The 17,867-nt window shown below is 49.7% G+C and overlaps 1 protein-coding gene across 9 annotated transcripts in view; it reads right to left on the bottom strand.

The window, feature by feature from the left end:
* Positions 1–17,867, bottom strand: part of ERC2 (ELKS/RAB6-interacting/CAST family member 2) — a 784,869-nt gene that overhangs the window by 76,873 nt on the left and 690,129 nt on the right. For 7 of the 9 annotated variants that reach the window (XR_012128892.1, XR_012128896.1, XR_012128894.1 and 4 more), the window contains one exon: positions 5,276–5,489. The exons of the other annotated variants lie outside the window; for them this stretch is intronic. The gene's annotated coding sequence lies outside the window, so the exon portion shown is untranslated. The remainder of the gene's footprint in view (positions 1–5,275; positions 5,490–17,867) is intronic. 9 annotated transcript variants of the gene reach the window in all.

Raw genomic sequence — 17,867 nt, forward strand, 5'->3', positions numbered from 1 at the left:
TGGCCAAATCTACACTTATCGTGAGTATATTAACGCTTATCTCTCAGAAACTGAGAGGTTAAACAGCTAAAACATGAGATAGAGAAGATTTCAGTTTCATAATTTAGAAGCTTCCTCTGAAATATATATGGAGGATCAGCAAAGAGAGAAACGAGGAACAGAGCTTAAAAAAATAGCTTGTTAACTCAAAAGTGTGGCCATATTATCAGTCCAATAGTTACAGACAGAGGAATCACTGGGTGACCCTGGACAAGTTGCCTGGGGGACCTAAACCTCAGTGTCTGTATCTATGAAATGGTCACAATAGCTGTACGTATGTCACAGGCTGCTGTGAAGACCACGCAGATTAACCCAACAGAGCCCTGGACGGTGGGCACCCAAATGCACTCGCTAGATGTCGCTAAGATTTCAGACCCTTGCAGAGCCGGCTCGATTACTCTGCATTAATCATTTGTCAGTTTTGCTCAGAAACCTGGTTTTTGATGATCTGCCCTTCAGGGCTCTTTTGGACATGCAACACTGTTAGAGAATGAGTCTTAAGGTTCCTCTGAATCTGATTAAATCCATTCCGTGCTGTTAGAGCTGAGCTAGAAAACTCCTGGCCAGTGCCAGACGTATTTGTTGAATGGCCTCTTTACTGACGATTTCAGGAAGATGAGGCTGCTGGTGGGGCAGCCAAGATGACAGCATTGATTAACAAAGGGGCATATTGTCTGGCACATTCTTCTCTGACCTAACGCTCCTCCTGCCTCAGAAGGAACTGTTCTAGAATGGAAAGTTTCCACCATAAACATCTGCTTGCCAGACCTGCCCCAATGCGGCAGCCACCACTGGGGGCCGGCGGGCCCGGAGGATTTTCCGCTGGATGGGAGAGCTTCTTGACGAAGGGCACAACCACACTTCAGGTTTCTCACAGGAGACAGGGCGGCACACTTCTGATGGGGGCTCTTTGTAAAGATAAAAAAGGTTTGCTCAATCCTCCACTGGAGTCATTGCATTTCTATCTTTTGATTCAGAAAAAATAGCTGATGTCAAGAAGCTACTAGGGTGAGTGCCCACTGGATCCTTAGCAGCTCGGGCTGGGTGGTGGTCCGTGGGCACTGATCCGGCAGGCCCTGCCCTGTGGCATCTGGACAGGCAAACGGGCATCATTCACGCAGCTGCACACACAGAGCGCCCACCACATGGGCCTCTCTGCCCGTCCTGTTTGGGGCTGCACACTGCTCTCGGTGACTGTGGAAGTAACACAGATGACGGACGTGAGCCCTGTGTAAGCAAGGCGGACGACACTGACCAGTGACCTGCAGGGCAGGCTGTGGCGAGCAGGATGGCTGGAGACCTGCGGGGATCCTGCTCCGCACAGCCGGATCATCCCATGTACCCCCAGATCCCGAAAGCCGGGTTGTCTGTAATGTTTGCAGGTTTGGGGGCCCCCTGTGAGCCATCCAAACTGTCACCTGGGAAGAACTGACTTGCAGGCTCTGCTGGGACCCTGGCCTCAAATTTTTCAGGTCTGGAGAAATGGTCCCTTTGTTTTAATCAAAGAAATCCTGTCTCCTCAGAAACAGCCCAGGCCTTTTTCAGCAAGTGGAGACCTAGGTGCTCCGCATGACGCTCTCCATTAATGCGTGAATATTTTGAAAAGCCACTTGGACCTTCCTGAAGTTCGGCTACTCCTTGTCATTTCGTGTTCGTGGGCTTTGTGCAGACAACCGGCGAGCAGTCCTAAGGCCCATGTGTCAGAGCTCACGCCATGGGTCCCCTCTACGGGAGAGCTCTGGGGCTGAGAAGCAGCAGGCATGACCAGAGCTGGTACCCGGGACTGTGACTCCTGAGTGACAGTGGGGGATGACCAGCTGGGGCTTGTGCCAAACAGGAGCAGAGAGGGACGCAGAAGCCGGAGTTCCTTCTGTACTGTCTCCGGAAGAGGCAGCACCGACTGTGACCTTCCCACGTGCCGGACATTGCACTGCGGGGCCAGAGGTCGATAGTGGGCCCTCGGTAATAACGGCTTTTGGAGGGGCGCGGGGCAAGGGAATGAATTGGGTATTGCTTTTAGTTCACACTCCTGGGTTCCCTGGGGGTCACTCTGCAGTGGGACTAGGAATGTTTTCACCCACGTGGCTGCCCAGAGAAGATTCCCTGCTTTGTGTCCTCAGTGGGCAGAGACCCAGCTAGTGTAGGAGGGGTGCCAGGTCCCCGGGGACACCTCCCTCACCCCCCAACCCTGCCACCAACCTAGACCCATACCCAAATAACCCTGCTCAGCCCTCCATTCTCAGCTTCAGCTTCGTGTCTGAAGAGAAGCCCTTCCTGCCAGCCTCAGGGAACCTGCTCCCCGCTCTCTGCTCCACTAACAGAGGCCTCTCAAAGCGTGAAAACGTACCTTTATTCGCACATTTACGGAATCCCCGTGGGCGGGGACAGGGGTTCTGTCTCGTTCCCTGTACGTTCCCAGCCACCAGGGGCACACTAGCTTCGCCTTCCTGTGGGAAGGGCTTCCTGCACGGTGGGGAGCTCCTGTGGGGAGTAGACTTTCTCAACTTCCTGGGAGAATCTACCGGGTAGGGGGAGGCTAAAAGGCCCCCAGAAGCACTCCCTAGGCCCCACTTTCCTTGATGGCCCTTCCAAACACACCTTTCCTGCCTCTGCTGAATATCTCAAATGAGAGGCTGCCTAGAGAGCAAGTAATACCCCAAACCAGGGATGCCACGCCTGTAAAATATAGTCTGTTACCATGAAGAGCCATGGGTAGTCAGCACAAGGTCAAGACAAAATGCAAAACCCGAGCCATTCTTGCTCTACCAGTTCCAAACCTCTTGCTTCCATTTCAGTCACCCTTTTTTAAGCAAATCTTATATAAAATATGTTTCCCCTCCCATCATGAGGAGGATCCTGATAGTCCATTTCTTCGCAGTCGATTCACAGCAGCTATGCTCCCAAATCACGTGGTACCTCGAACATCCTAATGGTCAAATTCACGCATAACTCTTCACAAAGATGAAACCCAATGAACTCCCATCACTATCTTTCCTAAAACTGACCAAAGACAGCAAGAAGCATGCATCGGCTCCATGACACACAGACATTTTCACACTCAGCCATTGTGCAAATCAGCTGTGCCCATCAGTTCTCAGCGCGTGGCTGAGCACCGTGCCTGCTGGCCTGGCCGCTGGCGGGAGAAATCAACACAAATGCACGGCTCTAAGATTAAATGAAACTGCCCCTAGTATTTCCGTTAAGCTTTGGCAAGTCCCTGCAGGCCTTGCTGTGCTACAAGATGAGGCCACGGACACTGGTCACCACATGAATATACCAGCGCATGAGCACACATAAATGTCAGCATATAATCATCAGGGACCTTGATGTATAAAGAGTGTCCAGTGTGAGGTACTCCAGTGACTGAACCCATTATTCAGCCTCTGCGATTCCCTCCCCCTTCACCCTTCCTCTGCATCCCTCCCTGCCCCACCACACCCCGGAGGCCTGCCTGAGAATCAGGGGGAAGGCCAGAGCACGGGGGTCGGAGCTGGGCAGGTAGGCAGGGCAGGGAGCATGCCAAGCCTCACGGGCCTTAGCCAAGCATTTGTATTTCCTCCAAGTACGAAGGAAACTGCCTGGAGGGACTTAGGAGGCAAGGGTATGATGTAATTTACATTTTATAAAGATCGCTCTGCCTGTCTGATAATTTATGCCTTGGGCATGTGACTGGATGGCAAACTCCTGGACGACAGGGCTGTAAGAGCGCAGCTGATGCCCCCAACCTGGGCACTCGCGGGAGTTCTGAACCAATAGTGTGTGACAGAATCGCCAGGAAGCGCAATCAAACCCAGCTTGTGGGACCTCCCCTGCAGAGTTTCTGATTCAGCAGGGCTGGTGGGGCCCCCAGGATGTCCACTTTGACCCAAGGGTGCCTGGTCTGGGTAGCGCACCTGGGCAGCTGGTGTGTAAATCTGTTTGCTGAACAAATCAGTCAGTGAAGGGACATGAGGCTGTGTTTTCAAGCAAAACATTAGGAACGTTCGGTGGTATGAGTTTGACCAAACATGGCTATCATTTCTTCTAATTTGCCTTTTTTTTTTCTTAAATTATTCCTTTTGTCATATAATGTGATGGTGACAAGAGAACTGGACCCTACATGCCTAAGTATTCTGAGAGGAAATAGATCATTGTGATTAGACAAGAGGAGACACTCTGGAGACTACAAAACCGTGTTCAATTAGGAATCCCATGTCATTCAGAAAATTCTCTTGGCAAAAGTATGCAATTTATTTGTGTAGGCAGGAATTACCGGCCTCCCTTCCAGAAAGGATATGAGGTGGTGAGCATCTGCTGGTATCATTCCAGAACTCAAAATTAAGTGAAACTTCCCTTGGACTTCAGGAAACAAGCTCCCAGTGGCCCATCCCCGTTTGGTCCAAAGCCCACAGTGTTGGTGAGTCTACTGACAATAAGGACAGGTGGTTCAAACTTTCTTTCTTGAAGGAACCCCCAAAGAGTTCAATTTAGGTGCTCATTATGCCAAAGCAGAAATTCAAATGAAGAATGTCAAGTAAATACGCAGAACCAATCACGAGAGAAACCCTTCAGACGTAGGAGAGTGGGCACAGACACCACCAAAGACGCGCCAGGGCTTCCTCTGCCCTCTCGCATGGGGGGCTGTGGTCTCCACGCGCCAACGGCCGTCCACCCAGAAACTGTCATGCAGCTCAACCAGCAACAGGGGGTCCGGACCCGGGACGGCTGGGGACTTGGGGATTCAGTGGGAAACCCTTCTGCCCAGGGCCTACAAGGTTCTGCTTGGGAAAAGCTCTCTCAGTCCCAGGGTTGTGTAGGGTTTTATTTAAACACTGAGGAGCAGTCCTGAATGAAATATCATCTATACAGTAGCTACTCAAGATCTCATGGTCTAAGAGGTTGACTGAGGCTAGGGGTGGGGAGAATCAAAACAAGAAATGCCCTGAAAATCACAGGACTTGAAAACCAAATTATAAATATAACAATCACGAAATAGGAACCGGTGAATAAACTGTACTCTCTGTCCACACAGCAAGTCACAAACACGAGGCCAGTGTGACACTTTACATGGTGTGGATGAGGGATGTGGATTCTTGTTCCATGCTGATGAGAATCATGGAACAGTCTGGCTATGAATTAAATAGAAAAAGAGCAACCCCTACACTGTAGCAAAAAATAATATACATATGAGCCGCCAAACCCAGGGCCAGGAAGTCTCTCTGCTGCCCAGCTCCCCATGGCATGTGCAGTTACCCACCTCCAAACGGGCCAGTGCAAACACTGGACCCGCTCTGGTGTTAAACTGCCACCGGATCCTCCCCGCTGTCTCCCTCCTCCTCTTCTTTACAGACAGGTCGAGTTGGATCTCTCGAAGAGACTGGGGCTCCCACTCTAGGCAAAGGTTGGACAGGTGATCAATGTACAGCATGAGATTTGACTGTGCCTCCGTGCCTCCGACAGAGCTGGATCATCTGGGGCAATGAAATTATAAGCAACAAGAAAGCGGTATTAACAGCAAGGGTCGGAAAGCACAGGCGACACACACCGCGGGTCCCTAGGACAACCAGCAACCACGCCTTTCCTACTCAGTCGTTCCCAGCGCACTCATCCAGCCCTGCGTCAGGCTCTGGGATATAGTAGCAACAAATATACACACAAGTACTGCCCGCATGGAGCTTACGGGCTATTCAGGGCAAGGAGACAAGCGACTGAAGGACAGTGGGTAAAGGAACCTGGAGGGTCCCACAAAGCAAAGGCAGCCAGCCCAGATGGGGGTGGGTGGTCAGGGAAGGCTTCCTGGAAGAAGTGACAGTAAACATTGAGCCAGGAGGACCCACGGGGTCAGCCAGACAAGCTTGCAGTGTGTCAGCACGTGCAAGATTCTGAGATGAGAAAGCATTGCTGGTCTGAGGGGCTGGGAGCCCCTGTTCTCAGCCATTCTCCAGCCTGCAATCCTACACCCAATGAGAGCACCAGATTTGGAGTCTGCAGCACTCACCACACGCCGTTCCCTGAAACCACACAATCCAGTCATGTTTTGACCTCTTCCAGTGGAAATCTCAAGAAAGAAAGGAAAGAACTTAGAAAATAGTTTGTTCTCTAAGAAGACATGAAAAAACAGTAACAATCTGGAGTTTGACTGCTACAGAAGAGACCCATTGCAGCGATTTCCTGCACACCTATTTTCTGCACACCATTGCAGCCATTTTCTGCACACCGGCGTCACAGGTAAGCGTCACAGGTAAGTGAGACACTCTGCTCACTCAAGACTGTGGAGGCAAGCTGCCGGACTGCAATTTGGCGTCACTAAATGGGACCCCCAAGGCCTCGTCCCTCCGGCTCGCTCTCTCTCACCGCTTCCTTCCTGTCCCTGGAAGGAGAAGCACCTGCTCCTCTACCTCTTGGGTTTGGTGTCTGAAAGGCTACCACACACATGACGCCTCCCACTTGCCTTCTGCAGCTAAAGAAAAGTAGGAAGCTATGAAGCCAGTCTTGTCAGATGCCTCCATGCAGGAAAACAACACAAAATATATAGAAAAACCTGACTCCCAGGAGCTTCAGTATTGCTCAGGGTTTTAGCTGCATTTGCAATGATGAAAGAGATCTTTGTAGGCACCGTTTAACACAGGGTAACAAGCACATGACCATTTTAGCAAAACACACAGTCCAAAGTAGCTTTCCTTTACATTTTCACATCATCATATAATTCAAATCCTGCAAACAACATCCCTGATTGAACACAGAAAGAAACAAAACCCTCGTTTCTGAAAAGCGAAGCAGGCAGGTATTTCAGAGACAAAGAAGGAGTGTCTTTAACCCGTGACAACACAATTCGTTCAGGTTTTCCCTCCACTAAGTAAGCAAGCAATTAGGTTTTTTCCAATAAAAATATCCCCATGCATGTGCAAACACTAGAGGCAATCATATAATTACCCTGCCCAATCAGATTCGATTGCTGACAGTTGAGTTCCCGCTACTCATTAATTTCAAGTCTCAATGAGGTCTTTGCGGACGCCCTTTCCCATCTCTTTACAAAGGATCCTATGATGCTCTGAGCAGGCCAGCACTACTTCCTATGGGGTAATCATCCTAACATGGCCAGGGCCAAGGCCAGCTGACTCTGACGGCCCTCTGTAAAAATAAAAAGAGGAATTCAAAGACACACTGGCTTAAATGCCATTGCTTCATTTGGGGAATCTTACTTCTAAACATAATAGTAACCTTTCACCCCCACACTTAAAGTGGCATAATTATATAATTAAAACCAATTATGTCATTTAACAGAGAGACCTTTTCAAGATCCACAGCAAGCCAATTACCCCCATCATTGACCTCAGAAGATTTCCCACACTGACCTGCAATAATGAATACAGGGATAAATTTAGACACTGGCTTCCGAAGGCTGGCGTGGACGAACTGGGTGGGTTGTAGCTGACCTAGTCTTCTAGATTCTAGAAGCAAACCTGAGTTTGTTCACATCTAACACTGCTGGCCTGCCAATGGGTTTCAGCCCTGTACAAGTTCACTATGGATTCAATGAGACTGAAAAAATGACAGTGGAACGTTCTTGGGGTGAAAGGGCTTATGCCCTACTTTATTCCTATAGTGGCAGGTCAGTCACTAGGATCCCGTCCACTCAGAGTAAGTCTGCAGGCAGCAAGCCGGTCGCTGCCTCTGGGCCTCTCCACCCCACAGCCGTCTCAGTCTCTGTCCTCAGTGTTGCCACCACTCTAGTCTCTGTTCTCCTGCAGCCTTGCAGCCTTGCAGCCTTGCAGCCCTGCAGCCCTGCTGCAGCCCAGCGCACTGGAAGGAGCTCTTTATACAGAGTCAATAACAATATATTGCCCACAGGTGTGAAGTGAGCTAGCCGACCAGGGCCAGGTGAGGATCCTGGCCACAGGAACCTTCACTTGATCCACACGCCACCCCTCCCTTGAGAGGATTCTTGCCTCTCAGTCTATGCGCCCTCAATCTTTTGCAATGGTCCCTGGGTGAGAAAGCTGGAACATTGTAAGCAAATTCCACAATAACAACAGAAGTTACAACAATATACAAATAACAGAAATTATAATATCCCTCCAGCCTGAGGAGATCCATTGCCACCAAGTGGTCATCCTAGCTGTATTCAAACCAGTCCTACTCACATGAGTTAATCGAAAGGACCGCGGGTGGGCCTTAAAATACCCACCTTCTCCAGCCTCTCCAGCAGAGAGTCTTGCAACACACAGGCCAGTCTGGTTGCTTTGTCTCTGGCTTCTGCTTCTCTGTCTTCAGTGTCCAGAACTGCTGCTCCAGTTTCAGTTGTTGCCACAGCTCCAGCAAGATTCTATCGCGGGTCTTCCTTCGTTTCTGGGGCTGACGGCTGCAGCACATCCTTCACCTGCCCCATGGCGCCTCACAGCCTGCGCTCTGGCGCTGCCACTTCCTGTGCCGCCTCTGCTACCATGACGTCCTTTACCATTTCCACAGCACCTCGTAGTGATGTCATTTCAGTCATCAACAAATCCTTTGCTTCCTCTATGGCACCTTGCAGCTCACATTTTCATGCTCCCTGCAGGAGGGTGTCTTTCTCCCTTAGGGCCTTTCTCAGTACTGTGCCCACAGTTCCTGCAGCCTCATGGGCACTGTTTCTTTAAGGAATTCCCCATTTTGCTAAGGGCCGATTTTATGGCCTCAGGCGTTTCCTCCACCTCTTTCCGATCTTGGGGTGGGTCTCAGTCCCCTAGGGGACAAGCCACCTCAGACCACATGTCCACTGGGGGACATGCGAACGTCTCCCCATCCATAGGTGCTGCCCACTGAAACACTCCCATGAGGGCAGCCTGTTCCGTTCTTGGGGCTACAGTGAATCCTGCCGACTATGCCAATTGTCTTGCCAATGGGCTTCAGCCCTGGGGCAGGTTCACTATGGATTCAGTGAAACCAAGGAATGACAATGGAATGTTCTTGGCATGAAAGGATTTATACCCAATTTTAATCCCACAGTGGCAGGTCAATCACTAGGATCCCGTCCACTCAGAGCGAGTCTGCATGCAGCACGCCGGTCTTGGCCTCTGGGCCTCTCCACCCCCACAGCCGTCTCAGGCTCTGTCCTCAGCGCTGCCACCACTCCAGCCTCTGCTCTCCTGCAGCTGTGCAGCCCAGACCACTGGGCGGAGCCCTTATATCGAGTCAGCAACAATGTATCACCGACACATGTGTAGCGAGCAAGCCAACCAGGGCCAGGTGAGAATCCTGCACATAGGAATCATCACTTTCTCCACAACTTCCAATAACTTATTTGCACACCCCTTCCAAAATACCGAAACACTTGTTTATTTTTTTTATAACCATCCAAACAGTTTTACTTCCATGTTGCAGGTGAGAAAAAGGAGGCAGGGAGAGTTATGGAGCTGTCTTAGGTAATGCAGATATTAACCACAAAGCCAAGGCAAGGACCTGGGGCTTCTGCCCAGAATCCAAAGCCCCTTAACAGCAAGTAGAGTGTGTGTGTTTATTCTCTTGGGCATCTATTTCTCCTGTTTTAGTGATCTTACCCCCCTTTCCCTTGGAAGTAACACATCTGCCCCAAATCCAGCTCCTGTACATCTCACCAGGCTGTCTAGCTCGGGGGGGCTGCCATAACCTTGGCCTCACAATGAGTTCCTAGGATTCCCGTAGCCACAACATTGTTTTCAGGGATGACCCCTCAAAACCAATGAGACATACTGAGTCTTTGCCGACAGCCTCCGGAAAGTGACCCACTCTTCCTAACTGGGTTTGCAGGTGACAGGAGGCACCATCTGGTGGTTGAACAGCCTTCTAGGTACCACGGAAGGAGAGCGAATGCAGTCCAGAGACGCAGAGAGAGAAACTGTTGTGTTGACACGAGCGGCCTTTAGGACATGGGGTCATCTGATAGCCCACTGCTGAAAATAGGAAGAATGCCGCAGCCTGCGGCTTGGGGAGGCCTGGTTACAGGGATGGAATTAATCGACCGTGGCTCTGAGCAGGCACCCTGCCTCCCGCTCACAAACCAGTTAAATGCCTCCAATTTTTGAGTTATTTAAAGAACATACCATTTTATGGGCAGCAGGAAGCACTTTAACCTGCAAAATGATTTTTATCGCAAACTAAACATCCTTGTAAGTTTTTGGTCCTCTGCTTTGGTCAACGTTGTCTCTCCCTGGAGTGGAGACAGCTGTTAGCATGGAGAAGACCTGCCTCGACCTTGCACTTTGCCCTGTTCACGGGGACCCCTGTGTCTCCAGTTCCTGGGTCTGTGTGGGATGCAAGAACTCAGGACACTTGTACTCTTCAAAATGGAGCATTCTCCTTCTTGTCTCCTTTTTCCCAGACCCTGGGGGGGCAGGGGAGAGCAAGACTTCCTCTAACTCAGGATTGTTAGCCTCCGTACTATGGAAGTTTGGGGGCAGATGATTGTTGGGCTGCCTTAAGCATTATAGGGGGTGTAGCAGAGTTCTCTGGCCTCTTCCCACTACAAGCCAGTGACACCCTCTACCCAAGCTGGGACAGCAGAAGTGGTCCTCGACATTGTCAGATCTGGGGCTCGGGTCCAAGATCACCTGCAGTTGAGAACCATTGCTTCAATAGTGTCTGGGGCATGAATTAGATTCTCCTCACAGCGTCTTTGAAAACAGACTCCCCTGTAGTCTTAAGGTGCCTTCTACGTAAGGCATGAGCGGGGAGGGAACCACCACGCTCCTCAGACCTTTTACAAGAGCCACGGAAAATACCCACTGAGGAGAGCTGCACAAACACCAGGCCTCAGACAGCAGGGTGGCCTCGCATCGGGGCCACAGAGCCACGGGACGCGCTGGCCCGTCAGGGGCCGGGCTTGGGGGGAAATGTACCAAAGAGAAATAATTTCACCCAAAGACCAAAAAGAGGATAAGGGGGCGGGGGAGCAAATTAGAAATATGGAACAGCGTCTATATGGCGAGTTCCAAAGTGGGCACTTGGCTTCTCATTTCCACAGGAAAAAAAATGAAGCCTTGAGATTGTTAATAGGATTCCTGGTTCCAGGTTCAGCCAAAAACGTGGAAGAGCCGGACTCACACAGAAATGATCCCTCCAGCCAGGGCTGTAAGACTCACTCCTCTGCAGAGAAAAAGCCCGGATGGTAAAGCCTCATGCATGTGGACAAATGTGAGCAAAGACATTTAAAATAAGCAAAACTGACGGATTTCTAGGATATTTTTTAAAGGAAAGTCATTTACTTTCTTGCAAATGCCAGCAGTAACTAGAGTGGGCTGGCAGAAGTCTGTCCTCCAAGACTGATTAGAATGAGAAGATAAGAGAGAATTCATGTCATTGGCATGGGCATTGCCCAGCCTGCATGAAGGGCTGTGAAGCACCGAGGCCTCTCTGAGCTCATTAGCTGTATCTCCACAGGAGTGGGCTTCCAGTGGTTTTGCTAAAGGCACAGACTTCTGCATAGCACAGCCCAAAGTCCTGGCTTCTGATCAAGTCTGTCAGAAGAACCAGGTGGCCTTTGTTGGGTCTCTTTGGCTGGAAATGTTTGGATTCTGGCAATTTCTCTCACAGGAAGTTCTAATGCCTTGGGGGATGGAAAGGTGTGGTAGGAGGGCTCGGTTTAGCAGGGCTGGGACCTCACTGCTTCCTCACTTCCCGGGGCAGCCTCTCCTCCAGCTGTGGCCAGATTCCAGCTGCCCCTGTCTTCCGGCCCCTTGGTCCCCAACTGCTTTCCCTTCTCCCCTGCCCCCAGGGAAATCCAACTGCCAGGCTGCAGTGCACATCTCAAGGGAGGAAAAACAAGAACAAAGAAATCTCCAGGGACCTGGTCCCACCTCCCACTGTTCTCTGAGGAAAGAGGTAAGGTTTAGAAGAAACAATACTAGAAAAATAGAAGTACTTGTTTAGAGAAGCCTGGAAGGGGCCACAGGGAGTCTAACGGGCTGTATAAAGAACTGTCCTTTGTAGAATTTAGTAATTAAGTCTGGAGGGACTGGTCCTCAATTCTTGGTGCATAAAGAATGAGCTTCTCAGACCTAACTCTTCCTGTGTATATGCACCCCAAGTCTATCCCCCCTGCTGACATCTGTCATCCTGGCCTCCCCTGTTTCTCAGAATACCTGGCCCCGTCCACAGAGACAACAGAGCAGACCACGTCCCCTCTCCTGATGGCTCTAAAACCACAGGATAGCTTTCTGTGTTCTGATGGAGGCACCTGCTGACTGTCTACACCAGCGTGGGAACCCCATGTGTTTACCAAGGATGCCAGTCAAGGTGGGAACAGGGTCCACTTGACCAGACGTGCATCCCTGTTTCCTAAAAGCAGCAAAACCCAGAGCCGTACACACGCCCTGAGATGAGACCTGCCCACCCCATGTCCGTCCCAGCACTACGTGTGGGAATGCAGTCTCTCCGGGGTGGCAGGTGTCACAACAGGGCATCCTCATAGTCAATGACTGAGAGAGACTTCCAAGAGTCCAAGGGCAGAATGTCCTTGTGTTACCCACGGACAGGCTGTACTCCCAAGGCCCAGAAAAGGGCTTTAACAGTGTGCAGAACCCGGGTTAGGGTAGGACTTGGCATCTAGAGAGAAGTGTCAGTAGATGTAGAAATTTTATGCAACATGAGGTGTAGGCGCTGTCATGCTTTATTCTAAGGAGTGGATTTATGGTTTTCAACATATTCTCAAATTAGTCTGAAACTCAGAATAAAAAAATTAAGCAACAGTTGTGACAAAGCTTCCCCGCAAGTTTTAAAAACAATTTCCTGAGCTGTAATTGACATGCCATCAAGGTCATCCATTTTCAGTACCACAGTCAATGATTTTGCATAAACTTACAGACCAGGCCAACCATCACCACAAACCAGTTTTAGGTTTTAGAACACTTTCTCCACCTCAGAAGGATCCCTGGCTTGTTTATAACAAATTCTACTGAATTTTTGCAACAAAGTTTCCAGGGCTGGAGAAAGGCTCTTTGCCTATCTCCTGAGCTGATCTGTTCTTTTCCCCTTCCCCAGGGTGCTAAAAAAGTCATTTATCTGGTATTCAGATATAACTAGGTGTGCCACACTTCTACTTGTGGGCTCTGGCAACCCTAATCCAGGACTGAAGCGGAATGAAGCGCGTGGGTCAGCATTCATACCTAGAGATGCGCTTACTTCCCTGGAGCACTGTAAATAGAAACGCACTATTTTGTCAACTTTTGAGATATCTACGTTCAAAGATGGTTAGAACCCAGTTGCCGTTAGAATTCAGGCTGAGGAACTAAAGCCGCAGAAAGAACCTGAAGAATTCGGGACCCAGGTGCTGTGTTAGAAGGGGGCGTGGGACACAGACCCTCATGGCACTTGAAGCCTACATTCTCACCATCAGGACTAGAAATGAGGCTTTTTAGGGGCACAAATGATAAAGAAATCATTCTTAATGCTTTTGAGGGCTGCAAACCCCTTAAAGAGAATGTGATGAAATTATCCTTTCTCTGTGGAAAAGCGGATGTATGCACAGTCACAACGTTTTGCAAGAATTGTTTTTTTGAGGGTGGAGCAGGTGGTTCCATGAATTCCATGACAATGTTCATGGACCTTTCAAGGGTCCAAGGCCCCCAGGAGTGCCCGGGCAAGTTGAGTCAAGCCACCAAAGTCTTTCTTTGCCTGCTTCTTCTCTTCCTCCAGTTTGTGTGGGAAGGGATGTTGGGGTGCTGACCCAGGAGCTGGGGAAGGCCAGAAGGCATGGCCAGGCGCTCCCAGACGCCGCTGGTGTGATGGGAGCGACTCACCTGAGGTTCACGGCCAGTGAAATGACCTGATGGGCCCGACTCCCCTTTTACGAGTCAGAGTCAGGTCCCAGGAAGCCAGCCGGAAGGCATCTGAAAGAGGCGCTTTTAGATCCTGCAGCGCTGGACCAGGTTTTGTATTTAAGATAAAAAAAAAAAAAAAGAAAGGAAAAGGTTTTAAAAACCATTGGACTCTGTGGTGGTCACCTGACTCATGAAGTTCGGGGCCATCTGATTACCTGACTGTAGATTCTGCAGAGTAGGGCCCAGGAGACCACGGGGGACGGTCAGGAACTTGCTGGGTGGCCACGGGTAGACGGGGCAGGGGCTGGGGAGAAGCACGCTGGCCCCCAGCAACCTTCAGTCCACCTGCCCCGCCCTGCGTGGCTCCCCCTTGCTCCCCCTCTACATAACTTCATTTAATCCAGTTTCCTTTGGGCAACAAAGATACCCAACAACACAGGACCTGCGTGCCCAGCTCTGGGCTTCAGTATCTTCTTTTTGTGCCTTAGAGCACCTCCAAAGTATGATATCATCCCCGTTTTTCAGAGGGGAAACTGAGGGGCAAAAGTTGAGTGACTTAAATGATTTACCCAGCTTGAAAAGGGGTTTCAAGCCCCACTGCCTATACAGACGGCCACTGAACTAGGTTGAAGAGATGAATTAGACAACCTTATACTTCATACTGGGTGACGTCGACTAAGCAGATCTGCCATGTGCTCAGAGACACGTTATTGAGTTTTGGGGTTCTGTCTTATCCACCCGCGGTTCTGGGAACAGCTCAAGAAATGTGCCCGCTCTGATCTTGGTTGCCCTGTGATACCAGTGGCATGCTGGGAGAAGTGTGGGGGGCAGTAAGGTGCCCCACTTTGTGTTGAGACTTCTTTGTTAAACAGAGCTTGTGTAAATCACAAAGTCGACGAATTTCACGGCTTAGTCATGGCTAACATATCAGATTTCACGGTTTGACGGAGATTAACAAGAAAATCATATTAGAGTTACAACTATTAGTAGATTGTTAGATACCGGGCAAAGAAACGTCAAGCTCCCTAAACTCCTCCGGCCTCGGCACGCCGCACTGTGGTCCTTCCTCCTGGGGATGCAGAGCGTCTGCAAGTGCAGAGAGAGCCAGTGGGAGCCTCAGGGGGTTCCCCCCGCCACCTGGGTGGTGATCCCATCCGGGAGCGGCTGCCTCATGGGCCCCAGAGAAAGGCCTCGCATCCACAGGTCAAAGCAAGGTTTAGCATTTATGACCCAGTTCCTAAGCGTGTACAGGGACAAAAACCTTCTTTGCACACAACACCAGTGTTTCACCTGAGTGTGCACGCGCTGAGGAGGGGAATGAATTATCACAGTTGTTGAAACGACGTTATTTTAGGTAAAAACGGAGCTTTCACATTTTTACTTGGAGACCACTGGGCACAGGCCTTGTTAAGTGCAGGGGCCTGGCCAGGCAAGCAGAGACTTCAAAAAGCCTGCTGATGGGTCGGCCATTTGGCCTGAGGGCTCTCTGCATATCCTCTTTCAGGTAAGAGCCGACTTGACTGTCAACTTTGCATAAACGACAGCCAATTTGTCAGCCATTTGCTTTAATTCTCTTTCGAGTCTTCCAATGGTAAACTCCATATACCTTCTAGTCTTCAATATCATGTATCTGACCGGAGGATGGAATTCACTGGCGTCTCAGCCCGGTTTCCTTCCCAGGCGACCCTCCTGGGTCTTATAGGATGTCCTTAATCAGAACCACATGACGCAGCGAGGGGAAATCCTCTCACAGACGCTGGCAAGACACTATGGTGAATTAGTTTCAGAGCACGGGAGGTCAGATTGGGAATAAAAGCCACAGTTATCTGTTGTGTTTTCTTTAGTTGAGAAAATTAAGTAAGGCAGGGTGCCTGACTCTTAAGGAAAAGATTTGGGTCAGAGCAGCCACTTAGGAAAGCAGGTCCGCTGACTGCCCAGCACAACTGTCCATTGTAGAAACAGAAAGTTCTCACATTCTGGGTTTTCTCTCCTTTTATCCAGGTAGGTTTTTAGATTTCAGTAGTACCCCAGATTGGTAGAATGGAAATAGCTGCAGTACACCAAGTTTTGTCAAAAAATGTAACTAAGTGTGTGCATATATAAACACGTATGTGTGTCTCTGTGCGTGTTAGAGAAACGAACGTATGTCAGTAATAACAATAACAGCCGTGTTTATGCTGTTCTTATATGACAGGCCCTATGTTAAGCACTTTCCATGCATTATTTCATTTACTCTCTCAACAAACTTGTATGGTAGGCACTATCTTTGTCCCTGTTTTATAGATTCAAAAAACCCCTGAAAGATTAGAGGGGGCTGAAGACATACTTAGTCACCAGCCTTTGAATCAAACCCGGGGTGCCTGGCTCCGAGCCCAGGCTCTCTGTCACCCACTGCAGTATCTTGCACCCTGAAATCATCAATTCCATGAGATGAGTGCCCAGGCTGACTCCGAAAAAAAAGACCCATTTCCTGGGGGGTGCAGTGGGCCTGGGAGCCTTATTACTTCACTAACACTTGGGTGTGAGCCTTCTGCCTGCAAGGCCTCGGGCAGATGCACGGGGACGTGTGACAAAAGGGGGTGTGACAAAAGGGAGCGATTATAGGAGCTCCAGACCCACTTCCTTCACAATGCTGCCCAGGACTAGCCTGCGGGGGGGGGGGGGGGCCCGGGGTGGGGGGGAACTCAGAGAACCTGAAGGACCGGGAGGCTTACTGGAAATCTGTTTCCCACCCAGTTTCAAACTGGTAGCCTTCCTTTCTGGTGAACGGGCTGCCCCTGGAGAAGTGGGCAGGAGAGGTTTCCGGTGCCCCTCTATCCTAACTAACGCCGTGGGGGCAGCTCACAATTACAAAAGGAATGAAACTTTTTTTTATCAAACGCCCTTCCATAAAACCATTTCCCAGGAAATGTAGCACAGCACGGAGCTAGCCGACTGCAATTTTCCACCACCAATGAGCATCGCAGGACACAGGTTCTATATTTAAATGATTTCCCCATGGCTTTTTGACAAGGCTCTCTCTCAAGGACACTTGGAGCTGGGCTGAGGTCTCATGCCCCTCTGGCCAGCAGGATCGGAATGTTAAATACGACCCCCATCTCTTCAACACCCATGTGTAAAACGCCAATAAACAAGCCGGCAGAGACCTGCAGGCCTAATTGCCTTTAAAATCCGCCAAGATGATAAAGCCCCAGAGCACGGAAGGAAAGACTCCCAGGGATTTAACAAGTTTATCTGCCTGCCACTTGAACATTTTCTGTCTGCCTACACTTCAGTGAATTCACCAATAAAAGGATAAAAGGGCCCCAAACCTCAGACCCTTCAATGGCGGAGAAGCCCCAGATTCAAAACGTATGCCCAGCAAAAATCAACCCGTTAATGGGGATTTTGTTTCATGCGTTTGTAAGGTCTGCAGCGAGGAAAGTGCGACCACTTGCCCATTTTTAGCACCGGCCATTTCGCTTTTATTGACCAAGGCCTACAAATCTTCCCCTACCATAAAGAAAACTTCACACAAGGAAACTGGGAAAGGTAACTCATGCAGACGCCTCTGAAATTCAAGTCAGGGAACTACCCCGACCGGAGAGAAGCCATGTGGCCTCGTGCAACGTTCCCTGCTGCAAGGACGCGCGCTGTCCTGTCTCCTTCCCTGAACTGCCTTTCGAGCTGAGCATTTTAATTATCTCTGCTGATTTGCACCCTACCACCCAGAAGAAAACTTCTGAGAAGTCTGTACCAGTTGGCGTTAAACTGGAAAAGTAAATAAAACAGGTCAAGTGGGCACGCCCGTCTTCACAGTGGGAGTGTGCAAGCCCCATTAGGAATTTATTCTAAAGAAATCATTGGACAAGTACGTAAAGGTGAAGCACAGAGTTATGGCATCCTAACATCTAAGAAGAACTAAATGATCATTGGTAAGGACTCGCTACAATGATGTAAAATTCTATATCCACACCTATAAAAATGCTGCTGTAGGTACGTGTCTGTGAGTATAGAAAGGTGTGCAACATATAATGTTATGGTCAAAAGGCAAGTTATAAAAACATTTATAATCATTTCACATAGAAAAAAGACTAG

This window comes from Manis javanica, chromosome 3 (assembly GCF_040802235.1).
Source record: "Manis javanica isolate MJ-LG chromosome 3, MJ_LKY, whole genome shotgun sequence".
Classification (NCBI taxonomy): Eukaryota; Metazoa; Chordata; class Mammalia; order Pholidota; family Manidae; genus Manis; species Manis javanica.